The following is a 19,200-nucleotide window of genomic DNA, read 5'->3' on the forward strand; positions in this document are numbered from 1 at the left end:
AGGTAGAGTGTCCGATTTTACTTCCATGCCCTAGATGACCAAACACCACTGCCTGCGTTCGTGGGAACAATATGACCGCCACCACATACGAACGGCAGCTACCCAGATGAACACTTAGAACACTGCTGGCAGAATCATTTCAAGGTGTCAATAATGTTTAACAAGCTCCCCGAACAGCACAGGGAACCCAAACGAACGGAGTCTTTTAAAATGTATTTTGCATTTTTTTTTGCAGGGCCCATAGTCCTGGGGCAAGAGGCTAGCAAGCAGGCTCTTTCAGGAGCCTGTGGTGAGGGTACATTCGCCACAGAGAATATATCGTAAATAGTGTGTGGGGAGGGTGTGGGTTATATTTGGACAATGGAGTGTCTCTTTAAACAAACATTACATACAGTTGTATGTATTTGTGTGTGCATAATGTATGAATGCATGTTTGCATTTGAGTGTGTTTTTTTCAGTGTGAATGTGTATACTTATAAATTGATCAGCCACAACAAATAGGGAATTTGGAGGCCAAGGTAGCACCTTCAACTCTTTGTCATGTTCCTCGAACCATTCCTGGACAATTTTTGTAGTGTGGCAGGTTGCAATATCATGCTCAAAGAGGCCACTGACATCAGTAAAACATTGCCACGAAGAGTTGTACATGGTCTATAACAATCGCTAGGTGGTTGGTACATGTCTAGGTAATACCCACATGAATACCAGTACCCAAGGTTTCCCAGCAGAATATTTCCCAGAGCATAACACTGTTTCTGACAGCATGTGTTAAACCCATAGTGCATTGTGTTGCCATTTCTTCACTAGGAAAACAACGAACACACAGCACCAACTACCTGATCTAAAAGAAATCGTGATTTATCATACCAGCTGAAATTCTACCATTGTTCCATGGTCCAGTTCTGAAACTCATGTCCCCATTGAAGGTACTTTCAGAGGGGTCATCTCAAGCACATTGAGGCTATAAGGCCACATTTTCTGCAGATTGCGATGCACTATGTGTCCTGACACCTTTCTATCAAAAATGTAAGTTACAGCCGCTCTTCTGTATGATCGGACCATATGGCATCAAATGGGCGCCCATGATCCTGACGCCGGTTCACTGATTGTCCTTTCATGCACCACTTTTTTTGTAATTCTTTATTTTTGATGTGGATAATAATATCATAGATAACAGAAGAGACTTTGATAAGCTGTCAATGAGGAAACATCACGTATCAGATTAAGTGTACATTTTATTTTAGAGAGAAATATTTACATCAATGAGGTCTAACCTTTCCTTTTAAGCCGTCAGTTCTTTAGGCTCTGATCCATGTGAGTCGGATACTATATGGGTTTATTCACTAAGTTTTTTTTTTATTCTGTTAGTTTTTGGATTTTCTGCACTATATTAGTTTTTTTAGAATATGACATATGTAAATCTATTTTAAACTACATACATACAGATACAGACACCCAAAGGGCACATGCAGGTCAAAATTTTAGCCACTACCCTCCTGTAGCTTCTGATGGTTGTGGCTGTTAGAAGTTAAGAGCTTGCTCCTTTCCTAGTTAACCCCCCCCCCCCCCCTTTGCAGCCTGGGTCTGAGTGACCTAGGAGGAAGTAACTGGCTCTCACTTCCTCCCAGTACTCCCTGTGGCCCTGATGACACATGTTTATCGGGTAGCGCTAAATGCATGGGCCACCCGATAGACCCTGCGGTTCTCAACTTATATTTATGCTAAATTGTTGTATAGTTGTATTTGCTGTTAATTATGGGTGGGTCACTGTCTGACTGTAAAGTTCTATAAAGGGCGTTGGTGGGCTTTTCATATATCATGTTATAGTGTTAGTTTGACAATGACCTTTATTTATTTCGTTTATTTTTTTTCAATTAATTAAAGATGTGATATTTTTATCCCCCAAAAAATAACCTGCGTGTGTTTTATGGGGTATTGGGGTAGGTTATGGAATATACCGAAGGGAAGACTATGCGCGTGTCTTGATAAAAGACACAAAACGAAGAAGCAGTGCAACTTTTTTTCTTTTATATATTTGACTTAAAATTGTAATCATAGACATATATATATATATATATATATATATATATATATATATATAGTCACACACACACTTGTATGTTAGTTTGACTATAAATCTTTTAGTAGAAATTATTACTGTTCATTTATCTGCCATATAATGAGCTGACATAGATTAAAAATAAATGATATATTGTAAAAATTGCTTGTGCCTTTAATCTGTGTGAGATAATAGTATTTTGTATTTTGACTTTAGTACAATTCCCATTACAATTGACTGCATTGCTACCAGTGTTTGATTGGCATGTAAAGCTCTGCATAAAAATCCCATAGAATTATAACCTTTAAAAACATAACAAAAAATATTTAAGTAAAAACAGCAAGAAAAAAAAATCGAATGTTGCCTTGGGCCAGAGAACACAGAGGGATGGCAAAATGGGGGCATTGTCAGAAGCTATTCTGTCTTACTTCAGCAGTCTTGCTGTATGCACACAACTTATCCCTCCAGCAGTAAAGTGAATACCTTTGGAAAACACAGTAGTCAATAAGTAATGACAGGAAACGGTGGGACATGATAGCAGAGCTACAAAGACAAGGAGATAAAGTTTGCATGATGAGGAAAAAAATGTTTACTTGATTGCTTTACCCAAAGTTTGCTAATGCCACCAGATTACATTATGATGATAGATTAAAACCCAATTTTGACAGTATAAAAAGGACTATTATTTATTTATAGAGATACATTATTTTGCAGCACTGAGCGGAGCGGAGGAGATTATAGAGACACAAATGTGACAGTTGTAAATAAAACACATATATACTGAAATTGTGAAGATCCAGCTAGGGTCGATTAAAAAAAAATAGACTGAGTAAGCGAAGAGTACAAGGGCCATCTGATGTGGTATGGTCATACTTCTTTGCTGGCCTTATCGTGTAGTGCTAATGAATGCTGCATACTCTAAGCACACAGAAGGCACCATTTGGAAATATAAATAAAAATTGATTTTAGCAAGATGTGCTTCCTGTACATCTGGCTCTGTATACTGTATAGACCAGCTATACAGATGGCACCATTATGGCAACTGTTTTGTGCTCATTGTGCAGTCTGAGGCAGTTAAAGAACAGTAAAGTCATGAGGCAACACATATACGCATTTGCATGTGCCAGTATGTATATTTTGGTAAGTGAATTTTGAACCATTGTGAATTGGTTAAAGTGCCATCGGTGCCCAAGTACTAACAAGTAATTACTGTAATCACACAAGGTAACACTACCAGGATAGCCATTGAACTTGATTAAACACCACAGTGCCTTAAAGGAACACTCCAAGCACCATTACTTCTACAGTGCGTTATGGTGTCAGGTGTGCCTGGCCTCCTCCAATGTAATTCATCAAACCATTTAATAACAGTTTAACAACTTACCTAGAGTCCACCTTGCTGCCAGTCACTTCCTCCATAAATTAGCTTCCATTAGCTCTCCTGAGGTGAGCCTTGCAGTGCACAGCTCGTTGACTGGCTAAAAAAACTTCAGCCAATGAGGTAAGTCCTGCTCTGCCAGGCGTAGCTCGATTCACAGAGTTTCCAGCTGTTATGGAGGAGGTGATTGGTGCCCAGCATCCCACAGGAATGATTATAACACAGGAATGTTGTCAAACTGCTAGAGTGCTGCAGTGGCTATGGTCCTTGTAGTGTTCCTCTAACAACTCATATCATTTTTTTTTCTATCTGTTTCTCTTAATAGTTTATGTTAATTATAGAAAGTAAATGTGAGATAACTCTTTTCTCTATATAAGATTTGTACCTATCAGAAGTGTTGTATAGGTAGCGGTTTATGTTCTGGTACACAAAACCCACAGAGACCTGTAAAATGCTGTTTCTTCTTAACATGTAACAAATCCTATCAGATTAGTATTGAAAAGGGTAACATTAGCAAGGTAAGGCAACATAGATTAGGAATGCTGTTTGATCTTGCCAGTCAGTTTTATCATGTAGTGCTGTTTCAAGTTGTATTGATAAGTCTACTTTGGCATAGTGCCTAGGTAAGAATATCAAATTTTATCTGAATTTGGTAATGTGCAATGCACCTTAATCTTTTTCCTCCCATCAACACTTATTCATGCTAAATTTAGTTTTGCATTGCTCTACAGACTGCAATGTAGCAATGTCATATTTTTGTCTTAAACAAATGCATTACTTATATAAATAAATTATCAAAGTGTAAAAAACAAAAAAAACAAAAAAATAAACTGAGAGGGAAGATATTTGAACAATAATGAGAACATTCTGTTAAACAAAAAATAAAAAGGAACATTTTGGGCAAATAATATCCACTCTTTACTTTTGATAGCAACATTGTATTAATAATTCCCAGTGTTTCGACTATTATCATGTACATTTATTCTCAATGCTGTGTGTGCTGCCTAACCTGCCTTAATCTAAAATTGTATACAAAGTACTTTCATCTGTATTAATTAAAGGGGCAGCACAATAACTACTGTGATAGTGGTTATGGTGCCAGTAGGTAGTAGCCACCCCCTGGATCAAAAATATTTTGACTTAATCTGGAGTCTCTGAGGCACCTGCAGCATAGCCACCACTCACTGGACTGCTAAAAAGGAAGTTCCATAGGGATCCTACTTTTTTTTTTTTTTTGGGGGGGGGGGGGGGGGGGAGGAGGAGGTGGGGTTAGGGTCATATCATCTGCATCCTACTAGCACCATAACCATTATAACAGCACACTGTGGTTACGGTGCTTAGATTGACCCTTTATATTTGCCACCTTCTCTCTCTCTCTCTCTCTCTCTCTCTCTCTCTATACTGGAGTTTTGATTCTATACGTAGTAGTCCCAGAAGACTGGAAAATAACGAATGTTGCCTATTCACACGAAAGGTAGTAGGGAAGAGTCAGGCAACTATAGGTCAATAAGTAATGGAAACCATGTTAAAGAATAGGATTGTTGAACATCTAAAATCACATGGATTTCAAGACCAGAGACAACATGAGCTTACTACATGGAGGTCATGCCAAACTAATCTTAGCATATACCTATATACCTATATCCTGTTACTCTTTGAACTGGGTGACCTATGGGACTCTAAGTTGCTTATATATTTCCTAAAGGCAGTTAACCCCTGGGGGCTTGATTCTATGTTCTATAACTCTATATAGGACATTTCTACTCTAGGTTGTATTACCTTTAGCAGCATTGCTGGTTATGAGCAACATACCTTGGTTGTTTCCCTTTTGTGTTTGGGGTCCCTTCCTAGTATAATACCTACTTTCCTGTCCCCATAGTTTGGAGTTATACTCTTTCTTTCTTTGTTGATGTCTAGTATGTATAAATAAAATTATGGCTTTTTAACAGTATCAGTTCACACTGAGATATCCTACTTGGGTATCCTGGACTTTTTGTCCAAGGGTTCCCTCTTTTCTCCTTTTTTGTCAGTCCAAACTAATCTTACTGATTTTTTTTTGATTGGGTAACTAAAATAATAGATCAGGGAGTGCAGTAGACATTGCTTACCTAGATTTCAGTAAGGCTTTTGACACTGTTGCACATAGAAGGCTTATCAATAAACTGCAATCTCTAAATTTGGATTCCAATATTGTTAAATCTGTTGATGTTCCAGGAGGGATAAGCCAAATGGCAAATGATTTAGGTAAATTAAATAAAAATTGTCAGAGCTGTGGAAACTGACATGTAATATGGATAAGTGCAAGATAATGCATCCTGGATGTAAAAACCCAAAGACAAAAAGTACTTTAACACTAGTTCATATCAAGTGTAACTTTCAACTAGAAATCACTGAACTGATAGGGCAAGGAACTGCAGAACTAAGCTTGACAGACTTGTCATTGTGAGATTTAGAACGTATCAATTTGTGCCTCGATATTTCATCTCTCCTATCTTCCTCCAGCTAAGAAGGAAAGTGCACCTGAGATCAACTGCAAGCTATGCTTTTGTTATTTATACAGTAATTATTACAAAACATAACACAAAAGATATAGTAATTATTCGAGATGTGCCGAGGACTGGATTGAGCGGACTAAGTGCGTTGCTTCTTCAAGCTCTGGTCAGCTCCTATACACACAACAGCTTTCATACACACATACACATGCATGTACACACAATGCAGCCCCTAAATACCGATATACTAAAGCCCCTTTACACATACACAAACATAGTTCACAGCTACTATCCACACAATACATCCTATAGACATATGCATATTTATTAAAAACAATATTATAATTGTGTATGCCCCCTCCCTCTTGTCTACCTTTTTCCAGGGTGGGGCATGAATCTTCATTACTCTCTAGTAAAACAGTGTGTGGATCTTGTGGTCTGCACTTCCCATGAGTGGAGATCACTGGTGGGCTTGTCTCCATTCCAAAATGAAACTTTTATCACCGAAATCTCACCATTTATAGCTTTGAGTCTCCCAAATACAACTGATAAGATCCTGCTGTTGAGTCAGATGTGATTCAATTTGAAACCAACTTTCTTCGCATATCTGCAGAGACTGCAGCAAAAAGATGTGGCCAATCATATTAGCTAAATAATAGATTTGCATGATTGGCATGCCTAAACCTCCATATTTCACTTGAACATGTTCATGGATGGAAGCTTAGCGACAAGAGTCCGCCAGGTTGAGTATGATTTAACCCCTTAAGGACACATGACGTGTGTGACACGTCATGATTCCCTTTTATTCCAGAAGTTTGGTCCTTAAGGGGTTAAGGTTCATCTGTGCCGGCGTTTTCACCGCAGTCAGCCAGCAGACAGACTGTGTTTTTTTGCCTGCTTATCCGATTCCCAATCAGTCGGGAGGTTGTTGGGCACCCTGCCTTGGGTATGCTGCGTGTGGGGCACTCTGGCTTGGTAGAGTGTGAGGGAGTGCCTCTTCTGGGTGTTTCATGATGCTCTGCCATGATGGATCGCCATCTGGAGGGGTTGTGGTTGTCGGGGCCCTTAGAGATTGTCGGGGCCCTCTCCAGCCCTGTGCTTGTTTGGTAGGTGCCTCTTGTTGTGTCCCCCGGTGGTGCGGTGGTGTTTCCCTGCACTGTTTCATTGGCGTGTGGCGGTAGTTGTGGTGTTGCAGGCCCAGGCTGGTGAGGTGGGCTGATTCTAGCCGGGTGCAAGGTGGGTGGTTTGGGGTTTCGGTCCCTGTGAACTGTCTTGTCGGTACTGGCAGTTCCAGGTGTGGTGTATCACCAAATTAATATAAATATTACACAAGGTTCGTCTACATTAAAAGGTATTTATTTAGAAGACAACAACACAATACTATAAATGTATCACAAACACACAGCCCAGACCTACGGAGCAACAACCCTTTTAAATCTATCTATCTATATAGTAATCCCCTTCCCCACACGTTTGATCTCACCCACGGTTAGGCCTTCACATCTAGTAATGGCTCACTGCTGCAAGTCCAACATCACATCCACCAAGGAAGAAAAGGAAGCAATAGAGTATAACATGGTTCACCAAGATAGCACATGGCGTCTGCACATCTGCTTAGTAGCACAGCCAAGAAGGAACAGAGAGAGATGAGGATAGTGGGGGGAGTGGCTATCTCTCTCCTGACTTGTAAAGGTATTGAATTACCTACTTACCATATCAAAGTAAGAAAGATCTACATGAAATTGATCACATGACCCCTGGTCACCATGTTAGTTTGATGACAGAATGTCACCACACCAGGGTCTGGTGGCCCCTGTAGGTCTGCTTTATAAGGGCTGTTCAGTGGGGTCCCGCTCTGTGTGCCCCCTATTTCATCCTGGTTGATGCCCGCAACCTGTACTTTAATTTGCCCAGTGTAGTCCGCCAACACAGACCTGGGGAAGGTTGTCATGGTGATCGGGTGGTATTGGGTTAGCTCCCCTTCGATCTGCTCTCCTGCACTGGCGGTCCGCGCACATGGCTGGCGTGCGGCGTCCATCTTGTAGAATGGTGCACGTGGATGTTCCTCGCTCGGGCGATTGCTTATGCCCAGATTGGTGTTCTGCTAGTCCCCTGCAGACCGGGATGACCCCCCCGTTCCAGAGGGGGGGTGAGACGCCGGCTGGAAACCCGGGTCAAGCTCCAACAAACTCCGGGTCCCTGTCGGGTTACTCTAGGTGCAGGACAGGGTCGTGTGCGGTGTCCCCGCTTGCCCCAGTGACTGGGGGTCAGTATGGTCACCGGTATAGAGAAATGGTTGCGGTTGACCTCCAATTTGGGCCGATTTTCGGGCCCTGGAGCGGGAGCTCAGACTGAGCATGTCTGATCCCGCCGGCGGTCAGGCCCGACCCTTTCTTATTTTTTAGTGTACCAAGAGCCTTACTGACCTTGTTCAAGTGGATGGTTTTGTCTAGGAATGCTTTCTGTTCTAAACTAATTTTAGGTGTTTGTATACCATGCAATAATTGATCAAAACTGCAAGAATTAGTCATCTTAGAGCAAGTGTATAACAATGTATAGTAGCTGTTGACACTATGACCAATCTCTTTGGGAGATCTATAGATCATACCTATATGGATTATTTTTTTTATCCTATTCTCCACAGATTGCTTTTTTAATTTATTGGTGAGCATTTTACCTACTCTTTTATTTTTTATATACCAATATTGTTTCAATTTTTCAAAATTATTAGAAATTCTGGTCCATATTTGGTTCATTTATCCAATCTCTGACTTGCCTAACTTGCCTAATGTTTTCAGCGCCTTCTTTCGTAGGTCTATTTTATTCTGTTATTTTGTTCCAAGTTATATAAAGTAAGGTACATATCGGCTAAGGTACTACCTTTCATTTAATTTTCATGAATACCCATTTTGATCAAATTACCCCTTATTACAGCTTTGTATGCTAACCATCTAATGCCCAGATTCACTTGCTTATTTTCCAAATATAGAAATCTGTCATCTGATTGATATGTTCTCTGTTATTATCGCTGCTCAGGAGGCCTCGTTTAATCTCCACTGTCTTGAATCCCTCTTCTGAGTATCCTCTATTTTCCATATGACTGTGTGATGGTCTGACCAATGAATTGTCTTTATAAAAAATGTCTTAATACGATTAACTAGTTTAATATTACCAACTAGCATATCGATTCTTGCATAGGAACAATGTCTATATGAAAAATGAGTAAAGTCGAATTCTTGGGGGTTGAACAGTCTCCATACATCATATAAAGTTGCCTTTTTCAAAAGAGTGGAGAGAGCCCTAGCAGCGCACCATCCATCTGTTTACCTGTTGCAATCCTCTTATCCCATTCAGTATATATATATATATGTAAAAAGTGTGTTTTTTATATTTTTTCATCATATCTTATAATTTTTTAGTAAATTATTTGATATGATGAAAATAATGGTATCTTTAGAAAGACCATTTAATGGTATATAATATGTGAGTACAGTAAATGAGTAAGAGGGAAATTACAGCTAAACACAAACACTGCAGAAATGTAAAAACAGCCCTGGTCCCAAATGGTAAGAAAATTGAAAAGCGGTCTTGTCACTAAGGGGTTAATTCCCCTTCATCCGTGTCCTTACTGTGCTAAAAGTGAAATATGATACTCAGGGTATTAATAATACTAGTGCAAATCTCACAAATTTGTTATTCATAATATTCAGTTATACGTCAAACAACCTATTTAATACATTCCTGTTCAAGTAAATCCATAACCCCTAACAGCAGTGTCCAGTGAAGCAGGAAGTTAATGGGTGGGGTAAAAGGGTGGGCCACTGGTGCGAATCACGTAACCTGCCAAAAGGGAAGAACATGCCCAAAAAGGGGGCATGTCTGTCCAAAGAATTGGAAGGCCAGCCTGGCATGAATGCATGTCAGGCTGCCCGCCAATCATGCAGGCTGTCCAACTAAGGGCATACTATGCAGGCAGCACCCTGAGCTTGACATAAATGCGTCTAATGATGCGCTCACTCCACGCTTTCTAAGGACTGTCCCCTAGCCCCCGCTGGTCCACTTGTCTCCTTACCTTCTTACTAGCAGGCAGAAGTTCCTGGTATATAGTCTGAGACAGAGAAAATGTGTATGTAGTGAGTGTAGAAGAAAGGGGACATGCCACAGTGTTAGAGAGACCAACGTTTTCATTACCTAAACTAATTTTATTGTCAGCCAGTCCACACAAGTTTTGTTCCCATACATGCCTCTCAAGCTTCCAAACTTAAAAGGACACTATAGTCACCAGAACAACTACAGCTTATTGTTTTTGTTCTGGTAAGTAGAATCATTCCATTCAGGCTTTTTGCAGTAAACACTGTCTTTTCAGAGAAAATAACTCCACTGGCCACGCCTTAGATGGCTGCTAGAGGTGCTTCCTGGGGCAGTACTGCCTAGTGTGCAGCACTGCCATTCAGTGTCTCCACCCTCTGCATGCAGACACTGAACTTTCCTCATAGAGATGTGTTGATTCAATGTATCTTTATGATTGGCTGATTGGCCAGGGCTATGTTGGACTTGTGCTGGCTCTGCCCCTGATCTGCCTAGTTGACAGTCTCAGCAAATCCTATGGGGAAGTATTGTAATTTGCTCAGACCACCACTTCTGATGATGTCAGCAGACAGTCAGTTCAGAGGCAGAGCCAGCAGCTGCAGACTTGAATTCAAGTAATATTTTACTATATTTTGGGAGGCAAGAAGGGGCCAGGGAGGTGGTTTTAACATAATAGGGTCAGAAATACGTGATTGTGTTCCTGACCCTACAGTGCTCCTTTAAGCAAGAGTATGTGAAGAGTAGTTAGGGTTGCCACCTTTCTTGGAAAAAAAATACCAGTCTTAATCTTTTGTATAATTAATTAGTTATGCGTGACATCACATGATGTAAATCACAAGGAGTGATATCAGAGAAAATTCTGTAAAATCACCAACAAACTACTCACAGTTTGATTCTGCTGTATAGATGGATTACTCCCAGTGTCTCCCTGTCTCCCAGTGTCTCAGTCTCGCAAGTCACCCAGTGTCTCAGTGTCAGTGTCTCATGTCGCCCAGTCCCCTAGTCTCCCAGTGTCTCAGTGTCCCCATTTCTCCCAGTGTCCCCATGTCACTAGGATACTGGGGACACTGAGAGACATGGTGACACTGAGAGACATGGTGACACTGAGAGACATGGTGACACTGAGAGACATGGGGACACTGAGAGACCCGGGGACACTGAGAGACATGGGGACACAGAGACATGGGGACACTGGGATACATTTGGGGAAACTGGGAGAAATGGGGACACTGAGACACTAGGGAAACAGACACTAGGAGACATGGGGACACTGAAACATTTGGGGACACAGACACTAGGGACACAGAGACATTGGAACACAGAGACTGGGAGACTAGGGGACACTGGGAGACTAGGGTACACTGGGAGACTAGGGGACATAGACATGGGGACACTGGGACATATACAGGGACACATGGGGACACTAGGTACACTGATATACATGGGACACAGACACTGGGAGACTTGGGGACACTGAGACACTAGGGACACTAGCTGGGGGACATGGGGACACTGGGAGACATGGGGACATAGTGTCTCTGTGTCCCAATGTCTCAGTGTCTCCCAATGTCCCTATGTCTCACAGCGTCCCCATGTGTCTCAGTGTTCCCAGGTCTCCCAGTGTTTGTGTCCCAATGTGTCCTAGTGTCTCAGTGTCCCCTAGTGTCTGTGTCCCCACGTGTCCCCTGGTGTCTCAGTGTTCCCATATGTCCCAGTGTCTCAGTGTCCCTGCTGCCTTTTCCAGTGTCTCAGTGTCCCTGCTGCCTTTTCCCCCATCCCTCACTTACCTGAGCTGTAGAGCTGCTGTCTGGACTCTGTGCTGTGTTGCTGCTCCCCCACAGATCAGTGAGTAGTAGAGAGATGCAGGGATATGCTGTGTAACTTCCTATCCCTGCCTCTCTCCACACACAGTGACCCCTACTGGCTGGTGCTGGTATTGCAGAGTAATCTCCATTTATTCTGAGAAAAATACCTGCATTTGTATTGCCGGTATTACTGCAATACCTGCACGGCCAGGCAGCCTCAAATGCCGGCTGTGCCCGTAAAATACCAGTCAGGTGGAAAACCTAAGAGTAGTGTGTAAAAAAAAAAATATATGCAGCTCCATCAGCCCCTATGTTAATCCGCCCTGTGTACAATGGGTGGACTAACAGACATGTAATTGTAACCAGACAACTGGACGTACAGGAACAGAGAGGTGGAGGGCCCTGCTCAATGAGCTTACATTCTAGAGGGAGTGGGGGATAGTGACACAAAAGGTAAGGGTAGGGGTACGAAGTAGGTTGTTAGAAAAGTATTCACTTAGGGCTTAGTAGGTAATTTTTGACAGTTGCAGGAGAGGAGTCATGGGGGTGGGGGATAAAAACCTGCTAACAGTTTAATTGATATGCTTTCTTGAAGAAGTTAGTTTTCAATGATTTTTTGAATGAATGGAGACTGGGTGAAATTCTTATGGAGAAGGGAAGGGAATTCCACAGAAGATGTGCAGATCTTGGAGTATTTTCAGATCTTGATATAATTATAAGTATAATTTGTCTCTGTCTCCATTTAGATCTGTGTTTAAGCATAACCTGTTCTTTAAACCAATAATGATGGAAGTATATGATATGACAAACATGTATTCTTGACCCTATAGTGTTAAAACTACCATTTAGGTGCAGAGTGCTGCTGGAAAGAGGCGATGCTGATTGACTGAGAGCGGTCAGCTACTGTTCTCAGTCAATGAATGACTCCCCAATAACAAAACTGGCTTGGAAAGAAACGTACCTTTTCTGATCCAGTTATGTCTGCGGCGCCCCTGCCCTGTGGCACTTCGGGCTTCCTTAATCTGAAAATTCAGAAGCTGAATGGCACCTGAGGGAGTGGGCATGTCCTCTGGAGGCAACTTTGATTTTAAACTGTTCGAGATCAGTTTGATGGAAGTATATGATATGACAAACATGTATTCTTGACCATATAGTGTTAAAACTACCATTTAGGTGCAGAGTGCTGCTCAAAGAAGCGACGCTGATTGACTGAGAGCGGTCAGCTACTGTTCTCAGCCAATGAATGACTCCCAATTCACAAAACTGGCTTGGAAAGAAATGCACCTTTTCTAAGCCAGTTTTGTCTGCAGTGCCCCTGCCCTGTGGCACTCCGGGCTTCCTTAATCTGAAAATTCAGAAGCTGGATGGCACCTGAGGGAGTGGACATCTTCTCTGTTGGCAACTTTGAGTTTAAACTGTTCGAGATCAGTTTATCCCTTGGAGGTAAGAGTGCCTTCTGGACTAGATGAAGTTGTTTTGCTGCCTGTCCCTTTAACAGGTTTTTTTTAATTTTCCTCTAATTTACCTAAGTTATTCATAGTTTTTTCTTAGTTAGTTCCTCATCCCTTGTTCCAACTATGGGTTCTAGTTTTCTCTGCAACTCCTTAATTTCCCTATCTAATTGTGAAAAAGCTATCACTATGCAAGCAATAACAATGTTCATCATTTTAATTGCAAACCTTTCTAAGGCCTTATTCCAAATTTCAACATACTTTTGATTGTTCTCATTTTCAAATGTGGGGGCCTTAGCAAAGCATAAACCATTAGGGGTAATTTTATCCACTAGATACTTTTCTAATGAAGCAACTTCCCATTTGTAGTTAATCTCTTTTGCCAGAATTTTTTCGAGGTCTTTAAAAGTAACTTCAATATCATCTTTCTTAGAAATAGTCACATTGCCATGTTGCACAGAGTTCAGCTTCATCAAATCTAAACTGTATCTTATCTCGATACTCAAAAAGTGACATTTAAAAGCAGCCTCATTTGCTCTGAGCTATAAATATAATACAATAAAAAAAAACAAAAAATCACAAGTGAAAATGGCACTGAGATAAAATCACGGCTAATAATAATGATAAGCAGCACCTTACAAGTGCAATAGCCCAAAACAAAACACTCCAAACAAATCTCTCATAAAAAGGCATGCTGTGACAGTACAATCTGTACATGAATATCACAACAAACTCTTGAAACACAACTTCATCCTTTACACAAATTCAGCTTTGGATGAAGACACCATATCAGCCCCATTTACAGTGCGTATTAACACGTACGGAATTTGCATTTTCAGTGCTTTTTAAGTTTGTGCTGATCTAGTATGGGCTGTATATGCAATATATAGTTTATTTTCTTGAGCACCATATTTTCTATCCAAAGTCATGATTTTACTGTAAGAAATATGTTGAGAAATGTGTCCACTATTTTCAGTATTATTAGCCACTAGAGATGTCCCGAATAGTTCGCTGGCGAATAGTTCCCGGTGAACATAGCTTGTTCGCGTTCGCCATGGTGGGCGAACATATGCGATGTTCGGTCCGCCCCCTATTCGTCATCATTGAGTAAACTTTGACCCTGTACCTCACAGTCAGCAGACACATTCCAGCCAATCAGCAGCAGACCCTCCCTCCTAGACTCTTCCACCTCCTGGACAGCATCCATTTTAGATTCATTCGGAAGCTGCATTCTTAGTGAGAGGAGGGACAGTGTAGCTGCTGCTGATTTAATAGGGAAATCGATAGCTAGGCTAGTGTATTCAGTGTCCACTACAGTCCTGAAGGACTCATCTGATCTCTGCTGTAAGGACAGCACCCCAAAAAAGCCCTTTTTAGGGCTAGAACATCAGTCTGTTTTTTTTTTTTCAGTGTAATCTAATTGCAGTTGCCTGCCTGCCAGCGTGTGTGTCAGGCTCACAGCGTATACTGTGCCCACTTGCCCAGTGCCACCACTCATATCTGGTGTCACAATAGCTTGCATTTAAAAAAAAACTAAAACTTTTTTGACTGTAATATAATAGCAGTCAGTTTCCTTCACACGTGTGCGTTTCAGGGCCTGCCAGGGCACAGTGTCACACCAGTGCAACTCATATTTGGTGTAACAGTAGTGTACATTAAAAAAAAAAAAACTAGAAATTTGACTGTGAAATAATAGCAGTCAGTTTCCTTCACACGTGTGCGTTTCAGGGCCTGCCAGGGCACAGTGTCACACCAGTGCAACTCATATTTGGTGTAACAGTAGTGTACATTTAAAAAAAAAAAACTAGAAATTTGACTGTGAAATAATAGCAGTCAGTTTCCTTCACACGTGTGCGTTTCAGGGCCTGCCAGGGCACAGTGTCACACCAGTGCAACTCATATCTGGTGTAACAGTAGTGTACATTTAAAAAAAAAAACTAGAAATTTGACTGTGAAATAATAGCAGTCAGTTTCCTTCACGCGTGTGCGTTTCAGGGCCTGCCAGGGCACAGTGTCAAACCAGTGCAACTCATATCTGGTGTAACAGTAGTGTACATTAAAAAAAAAAAAGAAAACTAGAAATTTGACTGTGAAATAATAGCAGTCAGTTTCCTTCACACGTGTGCGTTTCAGGGCCTGCCAGGGCACAGTGTCACACCAGTGCAACTCATATCTGGTGTAACAGTAGTGTACATTTAAAAAAAAAAAAATACAATTTTGACTGTAATAGATTTAATAGCAGTTAGTTGTCTGCAAGCGTGTGTCAGGCCTACAGTGTCTACTCTGCCAACTTCTGCCAGTGCACAGTGCCACTCATATCTGTTGTCACAGTAGCTTGCACGCATAGTACCATTAATCGAAAAAAAAATGACAGGCAGAGGCAGGCCACCCCGCAGGGGCCGTCGTGGTCGTGGTGCTGTGATTCCCTTTGGCCCTAGAATAATGCCCAGTGTTCAGAGGCCACGTACCCTGAACTCGAAAAGTTCTGAGGACATAGTTGACTGGCTAACACAGGACACCCAATCTTCTACAGCTTCCGCTCGGAACCTTGATGCACCATCCTCCTCCAGCTTAGCTTTGGGCACCTCTCAAGTTACTACTCGCCCGCCTGCCGCCACCACCAACACTAGCACCACAGTCGCTTCACTTGATCTGTCAGAGGAGTTATTTACACATCAGTTGGAAGAAATGAGTGATGCGCAACCATTATTGCCAGAGCATGTAGATAACAGGGATATGTCTCAGTCAGGCAGCATTACACAAATGGACGTACGGTGTGATGATGATGATGTTGTACCCGCTGCTGCTTCCTTTGCTGAGTTGTCAGAAACAAGTGAAGCGGTTGATGATGACGATGCATCCGTGGATGTCACGTGGGTGCCCGCTAGAAGAGAAGAAGAACAGGGGGAAAATTCAGATGGGGAGACAGAGAGGAGGAGGAGACGAGTTGGAAGCAGGGGGAGGTCGTCGCAAGGAGCTAGTGGCACAGTCAGACAGCATGCATCGGCACCCAGGGTCAGCCAGACAGCACGCCAATCAACACATGCTGTTGCCACCACCAGAATGCCGTCATTGCAGAGCTCAGCAGTGTGGGATTTTTTTTGTGTCTGCCTCTGACAACAGCGATGCCATTTGCAACCTGTGCCAAAAGAAACTGAGTCGTGGGAAGTCCAACACCCACCTAGGTACAACTGCTTTGCGAAGGCACATGATCGCACATCACAAACACCTATGGGATCAACACATGAGTACAAGCAGCACACAAACTCAAAGCCGCCATCCTCCTCCTGGTCCAGCATCTTCAGCCACGTCAACCACTGCTGTCCTCCTTGCCCCCTCTCAAACATCCGCCACTCCGTCTCTCGCCTTGAGTAGTTCCTGCTCATCTGCCCACAGTCAGGTGTCTGTCAAGGACATGTTTGAGCGTAAGAAGCCAATGTCACAAAGTCACCCCCTTGCCCGGCATCTGACAGCTGGCTTGTCTGAACTCTTAGCCCGCCAGCTTTTACCATACAAGCTGGTGGAGTCTGAGGCGTTCCCAAAATTTGTAGCTATTGGGACACCGCAGTGGAAGGTACCCGGCCAAAATTTATTTGCACAAAAGGCAATCCCCAACCTGTACTCGATTGTGCAAAAGGAAGTAATGGCATGTCTGGCACACAGTGTTGGGGCAAGGGTCCATCTGACCACTGATACCTGGTCTGTAAAGCATGGTCAGGGCAGGTATATCACCTACACTGCGCATTGGGTAAACCTGCTGACGGCTGCCAAGCATGGAATGCGTGGCTCTGCAGAGGAGTTGGTGACACCTACATGACTTGAAGGCAGGCCTGCTGCCACCTCCTCTACTCCTCCTACTCCATCCTCTTCCATAACCTCCTCAGCTGACTCCTCTTCTGCTGCTGCATCTTGCTCCACATCAACGGCACCCCCCCAGCTCCCCAGGTACTATTCCACATCCCGGATACGGCAGTGTCACGCCGTCTTGGGGTTGACTTGCCTGAAAGCAGAGAGTCACACCGGACCAGCACTCCTGTCCGCCCTGAACGCACAGGTGGATCAGTGGCTGACTCCGCACCAACTGGAGATCGTCAAAGTGGTTTGTGACAACGGAAGAAATTTGTTGGCGGCATTGAATTTGGGCAAGTTGACACATGTGCCGTGCATGGCACATGTGTGTAATCTGATCGTACAACGCTTTGTGCATAAGTACCCAGGCTTACAGGATGTCCTGAAGCAGGCCAGGCAGGTGTGTGGCCATTTCAGGATTTCCTACACGGCCATGGCACACTTTTCAGATATCCAGCGGCGAAACAACATGCCAGCGAGGCGCTTGATTTGCAACAGCCCGACACATTGGAATTCAACACTCCTAATGTTCGACCGCCTGCTCCAACAAGAAAAAGCCGTTAATTACTATTTTGTATGACCGGGGTGCTAGGACAGCCTCTGCGGAGCTGGGAATTTTTTGGCCACGTTACTGGGTGCTCATGCGCAATGCCTGTAGGCTCATGCGTCCTTTTGAGGAGGTGACAAACCTAGTCAGTCGCACCGAAGGCACCATCAGCGACATCATACCATTTGTTTTCTTCCTGGAGCGTGCCCTGCGAAGAGTGCTGGATCAGGCCGTAGATGAGCGTGAAGAGGAAGAGGAAGAGTTGTGGTCACCATCACCACTAGAAACAGCCTTATCAGCATCGCTTGCTGGACCTGCGGCAACGCTGGAAGAGGATTGTGAGGAAGAGGAGTCAGAGGAGGAATGTGGCTTTGAGGAGGAGGAGGAAGACCAACCACAACAGGCATCCCAGGGTGCTCATTGTCACCTATCTGGTACCCGTGGTGTTTTACGTGGCTGGGGGAAGAACATACCTTCAGTGAGATCACTGAGGACGAGGAACGGGACATGAGTAGCTCAGGATCCAACCTTGTGCAAATAGGGTCTTTCATGCTGTCGTGCCTGTTGAGGGATCCTTGTATAAACATGGTTGAAGGAGAACGACCTGTACTGGGTGTCCACGCTACTAGACCCCCGGTATAAGCAGAAAGTGCCTGAAATGTTACCAAATTACCGCAAGTCGGAAAGGATGCAGCAGTTCCAAAATAAATTAAAAAGTATGCTTTACACAGCGTATAAGGGTAATGTCACAGCACAACGGGAATCTAACAGAGGAAGAGGTGAAAGTAATCCTCCTCCTCCCACAACCACGCCGGCAAGGACAGGACGCTTTACAGACGTGTTGTTGGTGGAGGACATGCGGAGCTTTTTAAGTCCTACGCATCGCCACAGCCCTTCTCGACCGACAGGTAGCAGACTACCTCGCCATAACTGCAGATATCGACACTCTGAGGAGCGATGAACCCCTTGACTACTGGGTGTGCAGGCTTGACCTGTGGCCTGAGCTATCCCAATTTGCGATAGAACTTCTGGCCTGCCCCGCTTCAAGTGTCCTGTCAGAAAGGACCTTCAGTGCAGCAGGAGGTATTGTCACTGAGAAGAGAAGTCGCCTAGGTCAAAAAAGTCTAGATCACCTCAACTTTATTAAGATGAATGAGGGATGGATCCCGAAGGGACTGACAGTGGGCGATACATTCAACTAAAAAAGGCCTGATGAGGGGGACGTAACATGGATTAAACTGATAAGAATAGTACTACTTAACACACCACTCCTATCTGGTGGCACATTAGATTACACGTGCAGTGCCCCAAATTTGAAGTAGGAGGACCAAACAAGCTTTTTTTTCCATCTCCCGGTTCCCAAAATTTATGCCATATACACGTCCCCTGATAGGGGACGTAACAGGGATTAAACTGATAAGAATAGTACTAATTAACACAGCACTCCTATCTGGTGGCACATTAGATTGCACGCGAAGTGCCCCAAATTTGAAGTAGGAGGACCAACCAAGCATCTTTTTCCATCTCCCG

At 43.2% G+C, this 19,200-nt stretch overlaps 1 protein-coding gene across 1 annotated transcript in view; it reads right to left on the bottom strand.

Moving 5' to 3' along the window:
* CDH20 (cadherin 20) overlaps positions 1–19,200 on the bottom strand; it is a 379,311-nt gene that overhangs the window by 87,541 nt on the left and 272,570 nt on the right. The window lies entirely within an intron of this gene.

The sequence above is a fragment of the Pelobates fuscus genome, chromosome 4 (genome assembly GCF_036172605.1).
Source record: "Pelobates fuscus isolate aPelFus1 chromosome 4, aPelFus1.pri, whole genome shotgun sequence".
NCBI lineage: Eukaryota > Metazoa > Chordata > Amphibia > Anura > Pelobatidae > Pelobates > Pelobates fuscus.